Source organism: Mixophyes fleayi, chromosome 11 (genome assembly GCF_038048845.1).
Source record: "Mixophyes fleayi isolate aMixFle1 chromosome 11, aMixFle1.hap1, whole genome shotgun sequence".
In the NCBI taxonomy this organism is placed as follows: domain Eukaryota; kingdom Metazoa; phylum Chordata; class Amphibia; order Anura; family Limnodynastidae; genus Mixophyes; species Mixophyes fleayi.
The window spans coordinates 20913-30019 of NC_134412.1; the positions used below are offsets into that span (position 1 = coordinate 20913).

The window sequence follows — 9107 nt, forward strand, 5'->3', positions numbered from 1 at the left end:
GCAGTAGGAGAAGCGGCAGTATGACATACCCTTGTATACCAGCTCACTTCCAGCACTGATAACACCACATTCTTCTATGTGATTACATACATTAAGTCATTACAGTTTTACAAATAATGAATTATGATGGAATAGAAAGATATTTTAACCAAACATTTTTTTTTCTAGCCGAGTTTAATATTACACGGAGTATGACCTACTGGTTTCAGATCTCATAATACAGAGAACCTATTAGTCTAGTTGCGTGTCTATCGCCTATCCAGGATTAAATAGATTTAAAACAGGGGAAAACCTGATGATTTTGTATCTGACTTAAATACAAAATACTTTTATTGTTAAGAGCGTCAGCGCTGGGATCTGAAAAACAATACTTTAAATCCCTCATATGAACACATGACTAGAGAGCAAACAGGAAATGTCACCTCTAGTTCCATAGAAGGGTTCTCTACAGTCAGAGCAGGGAATGTGATACCGGAGGAGGTATTCTTGGCAGATACAGCCCATGGCCTCAAGGAAGGGTCAAGTATTATGGAAAGAGGATGAACGGGGGAAAATGGGGTCGTATTGGCAGATGTTAATGTGTCAGATTATATGTCCCCTGCAAGACATTCTGTAGACAAGGTTCTTGAGTAAACAATTTGTTATAATTCAGCTTCGCCCAGTACATAGATATTATATCAAAGAATTGTACAACACACACAAGTTTGACATTTATTTGAAAACACCATAAAACTCTCAAACATACAATTATAAAAATCAAAGATGAGTTCATACGATTTTTTTGTCAACCTCTATGTTAGGTGAGCAGAGGTTAGACACTAAGGGGTAGATTTACTAAACCTTCGAAATAGTATAAGTGGGGGTGTTGTTCATAGCAACCAATCTATATATATCCGAGACTCCCTGCAACCCTCTCCTGATCCCGGCAGGGTAATATACTGTATATATAAGGAACCAAAACAGATTTGGCTGTATTTTGGGATAGTCAGAAAATAACCGTATTTCAGACAATGGCTTACCTGGAAGAGAGAACACATGGAAATCAGTTACAAAGGGACAGGGGACATGTTTAATTTCATGCACAAGCCAAAAATCTTTTCAGGTAATGTAAAATACAAATATTTGCATTGTTATAGGTCAAACTAGGGCAGATTGACAAACAGCGTTGAATTCCTGAGCGTAAAGCGCCCACTAGCGGGCAGTATGATGAACTGCAGGTTAGTGAGCTGCTGTTGGTTAGCATACAATCGTAGATGGGGATGATGAGAGTAGTAGTAATCCGAGTCAGTCTGTGGGACAATAGGCCAATCTGTGTCCATGACGGGCCTGTATAATAGACGTTCATATTAATGCTCAAGTCTGGTCAACCCGATGTCCTCAGGGTGGTGGCATCGCAGGGGGCTCTTCATCATCAGAGTCAAACTAAACAGTTTCATCCTTAACCCACTTCCCCGTGCCATCCGGAATCCAGCCGCAGCTGCAGAGAAAGAGAACGACGGGTGAACACATGTCACAGAAAAGGTAATAATTCATATAGACAAGGTGTGAACCTGTAACAACTCCTCCCCCCACCACATAAATGAGGTGGAAGCTTCTGGACTGCACCACTTCACTATCTCAGAGGGTGAGGTTGAGGGCTGGGAATTCAATCTCAACCCTTTACATAGAGTGGGACCAGTCTTACACAATACCGCCTACTATTTCACCTCCACAGTCCTCTTACTGTATCATTCACCTCTATAACAAAGTGGGCAGAGGAGCTGGAACACACTTGTGAGCTAGAGAATATCATACAGCTATGGCATATAGACGATCACAAGGCTCTCCAGGAGGCTGAATGGTACTGGTCACTGGTAAAACATTTCCCACAGTCAGGGCTGTCTCATTACCTCTGACACACTCTAAATCTGGACAGACTTATTCTCTGACCTGGTCCCTCCTACACAGGCTGCCACTCTCTCTTGTATACAAGGGGCACACAGTCCAGGGTCTCTTACAATCTCCTCATTGCTGCTGCTCCTTCATCCCCTCAAACCATTCACCCCCCCCCCACACACACACATTGTACCTAGCATTCATTCATCAAAGCGTTTAACAGAGCTCCTCACAGTGACTGTATGAAGAAACCCTGGACGATCATGACCGTGTATGATAATATCACCGAACTGCAGCAACAATTTCCATTCTGGTTTGCAGGTTTACGGATAAAACAACCCATTACCTGCACCAATTTATTGTCTCGCAGAGACATCAATTGTAGGAGAGGATTCTGGTCTTCGCTGATTAAGTTTTACACTGCAATACAGGCTGCATTATTAAACTAAACCATGTGCCTTGTGGGAGGAGCTTACTTATTGAGTACATACAGACAGGATGACCGGAAGAATTAAAACGGTTGTATCGGTTTTGCTAAGAACAACACTGGCTGTATCTTGCCGGCCATTGATTCTAAGTTGGGCGTTACCCACCTCTTCAGTAACAAGTAGTGTTGCATTTCTTATCTTCTGTCTGAGTCATCACCGAGGTCTTCCTCCTTCTCTGAGCTCTTCCGAGTCTTCTTACGTCCGCTGCTTTTCCTCACCTGAGACTGTTTGCAGATACCTGGGCAGGGAAAAGTTTTAGGATAAGTTCACAATTGTTGACTGCACGTACATTCAATGTGCTCAATACATACGCATGACCTATAGAACATTAATGATAAATACTTATTATTCCATTGCTTTGCAAACATCTACCATTCCTACTGTTGAGGTAGAAGGATCTTAGATGTTGGGGAAAGTGAAGGGGACCTGTAGTTGGTGACCACATATTCTATTTCATTGCTTTAGTTGAACATGACTAAACAAGACCAAACATGATTAGTATTGTCCAGGGCCTTAAGGATAAACATAAAAGTTGGTTCTTATATTTCTTTAAAAACACACCCGATATTGTTGGCCTCAGATCATTTTATGGGCAGCAACGTTTCACCGCTCAAAAGACCGATGGATATGGTTGTATTATTTACATTATCACAACACTGTAGGGCACGGTCTAGTTAGATTTGATCTAAACCAATTAACTTTGGATCACATTGGCAGATAAAATTTTTGGTGCTAATCATCAAGCTCAGCACCTCTTTTCCTCCTGGGGATTTACTGTAACATGAGACAGGTTGTGTGATACATTCTGGGGCCCACCAGTCTCCTCTACCCTGGTGTCGAACATCTACAAAGCCAAGGGTAGTCATTAAACGATCAGGGTGATAGGTGTGGAAAACTTTTGGCAATCCTATCTACGGAGATGCATGGAACTCAACCCATGATACCAAAGTGACGGGTCCTCCGAAAAACAGCTAGTAAAGTTTGTCAATCCTATAGTCATCTGTATTCCTCCGTCCAATGAATACGTGGAATTGGAGACCAGGCCTGAATCTGCCGTCAGGGTTCTTACAGTAGAAATGATTACTGAGGCAATCACCTCCTTTTCCAATGGTAGTCTGAGGGCACCAATGGCTTCCCCCATCAAATGTTATAAAGTACTGTATAGGTAGAGATCATTGCCCTGCAGCTTAATGTTAAGTTTCATGATGGAGACAGAGGCACGTTTTATAAAGTATTCTCTCTCTGTAAGGCTCATGTTGTGGCTGCAGGGCCCGATTTCTTATAGTTAGGCTGGCCATATATACACATAAACCCCTCCGCTACCAGAGTGCTGGGAACAGGCGCGGCAGGGGAGCTCAGCCTAAATGGCGTCCCTGGAGTTGGCCACAACTAACAGCCCTTGCGGAGAGAGCCTGGACTGTGTGCCCCTTGTGTACAAGAGAGAGACATAAAAGACTGAGTGGCAGCCTGTGTAGGAGAGACCAGGTCAGAGAGAACGGCTGTCCAGGTTTAGAGCGAGACAGCCCTGAACGTGGGAAATGTTTTACCAGTAACCAGTAGTATTGAGCATCTGGTGGTGCTCTGTGACGGTCTTAGCCAGTGGGCTTTTAAAGTAACCCCCACTTCAGAGAGGGAGACTCCTGACCTGGGTGAATTGTGAGGACTACAAACAAAAGGAGGCTTGGGCTCTCACCTTTGCTCCAGAGATAACCCTCCACAGACGCTGTTGGGACAGATACGGGTATTACCTTTGCTGTGAATACAGCAATGTGTCATACAGTGGTGGAAGTGGAATTGTATAAGTGGTGGTATGGTAAATGGAACGAAAATTACAGTTTTGGGGATTTTGATAAGTTGATATTTAAACCATATGCTTCCATGCTTTTTAAAACTATTTAATAAAACACAAAAAGTATTAAGTAATATTTATTTGTATTTACTAAACTTAGGTCTCTGTATCCCCCACTGCTCTCATGTCACAAACACGGGACACACATGGAGACAGACACATACATGGGACATTTCAAATGTTTTAAGAGCATACTTGCCAACACGGGGAAAATCATTTTCCGGGAGACCCCTGACCTGTCATCAACATTTTCGGCCTACACCAACAGGGGGCAGGGATGCGATGACGTGTGAATTGCATCATTAAGCCCAGTCCTCTCCATTTAATTTACTGAACGGCCGGGTACCGGGAGGTTGCCCTGCTCTCCTAATGAGCACAGGAGAACTCCCAGAAATTCGGGAGTCTCCCGGGCATTCCGGGAGAGTAGACAACTGTTTAAGAGTCAGAGTTTGGTCGTCTTTATATGATGCCAACTGACATATGTTGGGGACACCCAAAACTAAATTCAAGTAAGTGGATGACATCAGGCTCAAGTAAAGATAAATCAGGTGCAATTAGGATAAAACAAATTAACAATTCAGAAAAAAAAATGTATCACCTGGTTGTTGTGACCACAAATAGCTGAGTACATAGATATAGAGGGCCTGGTTCATTAAGGAACGCAAACGTCGATCTGTACCATATTTTACATAAAATCTCTCTGCAGAGCCCAGACCTGGACAATACCCCCTCACTACAGCCCACAATCTCATGGCTGAGCGGGAAGGGTAATGGGCATATGCACTTTGTCCATGTACAGTAAGAGCGTGCCAAGCTGGAGTGCATGCAGCAGCGCCCGATGTAATCTTTGGCCATCTCTAAGATACATTATACCACTTGCACCAGGTCAGGTGTAAGTGCTGATTACTAGTGATGACGGCTGTGTATACAGCTAGAACATGTGTCTGCTATCAGGAGCAGCTGTAACAATGTATTATACATTAACATCCTAATAAGTGTATTTATGCACAGTAGACATTAATAACTATAGATGCTCTGTGTTCTGAAAACCGAGCCCACCCAAACTTAGGAGATTGGAGAACGTCACTGTTGCGTTGTCGGATCTCACGGGTTTTGGATTCCATAACTACCTCCCTCCCCAGAAGATCCATTGCTCACACAGAAACAGGAGGGTAGCAGTGTTCTTGTCACTCTCCAGTCTCCAGTGACATTGCTCACACAGAAACAGGAGGGGTAGCAGTGTTCTTGTCACTTGACAAAAATTGACTGGAGATTACTGGAAATTGATGTTATTGAGGTTAATAATAATGTAGGAAAAAGAATAAATAGGGATTTTAGAATAATATAGGGATCCAAAACTAAAACCAAAAACACACAATGGGCGGTTTTGCCAAAACCAAAACACAAAGTTAATCCAGATCCAAAACCAAATTCAAAACACGGGGGTCAGTGAACACCTCTATTAATAACATCCTATTAAATGTATTTTATGGGGAGGGGGGGGGGGGAACCTAAAAAAAAAACTTTTTTGTCAATGTTTTGTCATAAAACCTATTATTGACATTACTTTAATTTTTCCTGTGCGCTCTCCTGGCCTTTCTATTCCCCATATTGTATTGGACGTATCCTGCAGTGTATGTGTTAGAGCAGAACAGACCCAGACCCGCAGTTAAGCGACGTATCTTCACATCCGCTCCTTGTTGACGGACGTGCATTTGGCAGATTTAGGTGCATTTTTAAAACACCACAATGTACGTTTGTTCAGTGTGCCTTAATGACTCAAGCCTATAATGTATTTTGTGACTTCTTATGCTGTTCTCTCACAGAGACAGAGTCCTTAGTCAGAGATCAGACTTACAACACATTACTCTAGGCAGCACGGTGGCTCAGTGGTTAGCACTTCTGCCTTACAGTACTGGGGTCATGAGTTCAATTCCCGGCCATGGCCTTATCTGTGAGGAGTTTGTATGTTCACATGGATTTCCTCCGGGTGCTCCGGTTTCCTCCCACACTCCAAAAACATACTAGTAGGTTAATTGGCTGCTATCAAATTGACCCTAGTGTGTGTGTGTGTGTGTGTGTATGTGTATATTAGGGAATTTAGACTAAGCTCCAATGGGGCAGGGACTGATGTGAGTGAGTTCTCTGTACAGCGCTGCGGAATTAGTGGCGCTATATAAATAGATGATGATGATCCTTCTGCATCTTACTTATCTTTACTTTTGCATATACTTACATACAGGGCTGCCAAGAGGAATTCAGGGCCACGGTACAACAAATTCAACAAATTCATGGGGCCCCCCCCCTTATAGTCGAGTATGCTTAAAAAAATTGCGCCACCTTGCGGTGAGGATTTTTTTTTCGGAGGTTTGGTCATGCATTTGGGGGACATGGCAAATGCGCCATTGGGGCGTGGCTAACACATCAAAATCATTAGGCTTTGAATTTGCCGTAGCGTCGCATATGTCCAAGCACTCCAGACTTTCAGGACATCTAGCACCACAGTGTAGTATAGAAAGAATGCAGTGTGTACACAAAGAGTTCAGTCTTGGCCTGCGCCTTACATTGGGCAGAACACTCACCAAAAATTGGCATTGTCCCTACTAGAATCACAAAATTTCACACACTGTCCTGCTTTCTCCTACCTGTTCTCACTTTCACCACCTGTGGCTGCAGGTTTCTTTAGTTGCGGCTTGTCTGGATCCTGGAATACTGGGGGCCCTATTTGGAAAAAAATTGCTACATTTAGATAATTCCAAACAACCCTGGCGTTAAATCAATACCCCCCATCCTCCAGCTCCAACATCACAATAATGTTCCCATTCATCATCGCCATGTCTTATGATCACACTGCGCCCTACATGCTGCTTTTGCCCCCTTCACTCGGCTCCCCTTCATCACACTATACTATGCTGCTCCCCCCCCCTTTTTCAATCCCACTGTGCCATGCCTCCCCCTTTTTTAACCGCACTGTGCCATGCTCCCCCCCCCATTTTTTAACCCCACTGTGCCATGCTGCCCCCGTGTTTATTAACCATTTGTGCCATGCTCCCCCCCCCCCTTTTTTCTCCCTTTACTTACCTTTTTCTTTTCTTCTCTCTTCTCTCTTCTCCCTCTCTGCTCCGTTCAGACTGAATGCTGGGCGTGAAATGACGTCACACCTGGCATGGAGTCTGAATGGAGCAGAGAGGAGGGACGCCGGCGCCATGATCACGTGAGTATGTTTATTTATTTTTTAACTATCCTGCTCCCCCCACCAACGACTGAGCTCGTATAGCCCTTCTCCACCCTCAGGCTGAAAGTGATGAATCCATATGGTCATATTTATGCAATTGTCATAAGCCCTTTTCCAGCATTAAGCAATGTAGGCCACATTTTCAGCAGTTGGCAAATGTAACTGTTTTCTGCAATGTCTCTGACCATGGTTTGGATCAATGCAATTCCTTCAGCTTCAGCTTACTAAACGCCCTAGCACAACCAGTGCTGTTTCCACAATGAATTGCATAGTGTATTTTGTAACCAGTTCTTCCAGTTATGGACAGCAGTCCAAATAGACTTCTTTTCAAATGTCCCATTCGCAATGCAAAGATTTAAAGGGCTTTCAGTCTCTTCAGGGACATAACAAACAGCCTTGGATTCATCCCATTGGCTGGCACTGTCTCTTCCTGTCTAATGTCTGACAGTCTGTAAAGATGGCTGCGTTTCTGCAGAGAAAGTCCACACAAGTTGTTTATCAGTTTGTTGTACCAGAAATTGCTCTGTCTTGAAAAATCTCCAGCATAGAGAAATCCAAGATAAACAGGTCTGGTATTGGCAAAGTTCACTTACATTGAACTAGTCCTGCAAGTAGCTGCGGTACATCATGTATAACATGGGTGGGTCTTCTTTCATACGTCCCCTCTCCTGTGAGTACCATTGAACTAGTCCTGCAAGTAGCTGCAGTACATCATGTATAACATGGGGGTCTTCTTTCATACGTCCCCTCTCCTGTGAGTACCATTGAACTAGTCCTGCAAGTAGCTGCGGTACATCATGTATAACAGGGGGGTCTTCTTTCATACGTCCCCTCTCCTGCGAGTACCATTGAACTAGTCCTGAAAGTAGCTGCGGTACATCATGTATAACAGGAGGGGTCTTCTTTCATACATCCCCTCTCCTGTGAGTACCATTGAACTAGTCCTGCAAGTAGCTGCGGTACATCATGTATAACAGGGGGGTCTTCTTTCATACGTCCCCTCTCCTGTGAGTACCATTGAACTAGTCCTGCAAGTAGCTGCGGTACATCATGTATAACAGGGGGGTCTTCTTTGATACGTCCCCTCTCCTGTGAGTACCATTGTCCATGTATTAAAGTCTGTGTCACTTTGCTGTGCACAGGTAGCATTTCTTCTTTGACTTCTTCAGCAATAGACATGACAGGTTGTGCGGTTGCCGTTGGTAACGGTGCATCTTTCAGCTGTTTTAAAACCATTGACTGATTTGGTTTTATCAGGAAATACACTGGGGTGCGAGTTTCATTATCAATCACAAAATCTGCAACTTTGTCATTAAATAATCCTCCAGCCAATGTGCCTGGGGAAGTGTCGGATAACAGAGAGCAACAGACAATTACAATCAGTGAGGGTGTTGCATGCTCATTGTTCTTATGTGTGTGATACAGTGTTCAGTATCAGTGTGTTACCTGTCACTGTGTGTTCCTCAACCTTCTTTACACCATCAGGTAACCAGCGGACATTTTTTGCAATGAAGGTCTGCTCATAAAACACATCTTGTTTACATGTTTCATTGTTAAACTCAGTGGCACCATTAGTAGTTTTGAGCCATGTAAATGTAATTCCCTCATAGGGGTATTCTTCAGTCTTGCAAATAAGGAATTTAGGAGTGACGTGATCTGG

The 9107-nt window shown here is 43.6% G+C and overlaps 1 long non-coding RNA gene across 1 annotated transcript; it reads right to left on the reverse strand.

Annotated features, from left to right (window-relative positions):
- Positions 1 to 699: 699 nt before the first annotated feature.
- Positions 700 to 4635, reverse strand: LOC142107752 (uncharacterized). The gene is made up of 2 exons (XR_012680006.1): positions 2469 to 4635; positions 700 to 1477 (listed from the first exon to the last, which is right to left on the reverse strand). It is a non-coding gene; the product is annotated as an uncharacterized LOC142107752 (long non-coding RNA).
- Positions 4636 to 9107: the final 4472 nt, after the last annotated feature.